General features: G+C 34.6%; 1 pseudogene; it reads left to right on the forward strand.

Annotated features, from left to right (window-relative positions):
- LOC101570813 overlaps window positions 1-1,047 on the forward strand; it is a 105,829-nt pseudogene that overhangs the window by 98,997 nt on the left and 5,785 nt on the right.

Genomic DNA, 1,047 nt, shown 5'->3' on the forward strand with positions numbered 1-1,047 from the left:
TTTATTTATTTTTAGTTTGTGTGTTTTGGCTGGCTCAGCCCACCCTGGGGGCAGTGTTGGTGTGGTATGAGGTTCCGGAAATCAAACCATGGTCCCTGTGTACTTGCCTAAGCAGGCATTCTGCACAGCTGAGCTATTTCACCAGCCCAATAGAAATACTTTAAATGAGGGGGTAGAACAGGATATCTGACAGATCGCTAAGCTCTTACTAAGCAAAAACAATAGGACAACAGCAGTTTTAGTTACTCTTCTATTTTGGCTGAAGGTGACTTTTACCTACCTAGCTCATTTCATAGGAACTAATATAAATTTACAGTTTTAATTATTCCAAACTTTCATTTCAAGAAATGAGCCCCTATTTGCAAAAGAGCTCTATTACTGAGACTTAGGAAAATAGCACAACCAAATAGATTTTCTTGGATCCCTCTATTAGAGATGGGTCAAGATTTTCACATGAAAGTTTGGTGATAAAAATATATATATTATCAAGCTTTTGAGAATATTTACAAAAAAGTCATGTAACAAAAAATATAGAAATGACTGAAGTGTCATTGTAGACTACTTTGTACATTATTTAATGTTTCTAGCAAACAATTTTCATAAAACACAATTTGACTTCAAGACATTCTGTTTTACAGAATCAGGAGTACTAACTCCAAATTATCTGACAAAACTTTCTCAGCATTCAAGAAAGAGTGCAATTTATTTCATGGCTTATAATGTTTACATAAGTATAGCAAACGAGCATAATTCCAGTTACTTTTCATCTTATGTAGAAACACACTAGATTGACTAGTGATTCAAAATTATTCTATTTTTTTATATTGATATAAAGATATACACTGGAGAAATTTGGGGACATCATCATCCATCACAGAGAAATCCCATTTTTGAAAACCATTTTCAAAATTAATTCAGTTAAATCTTTACAGCAGGCATGTGAGGGCATACTATGACATATGTGGAAGGACCCCTAGAGATATACAGCATAGCATAATGGACAGGACCATTCGCAGTAAGGGTACACACATCAGCATCTAGTCTCCC

The sequence above is a fragment of the Octodon degus genome, unplaced genomic scaffold (assembly GCF_000260255.1).
Source record: "Octodon degus isolate 3935 unplaced genomic scaffold, OctDeg1.0 scaffold00346, whole genome shotgun sequence".
Lineage (NCBI taxonomy): Eukaryota > Metazoa > Chordata > Mammalia > Rodentia > Octodontidae > Octodon > Octodon degus.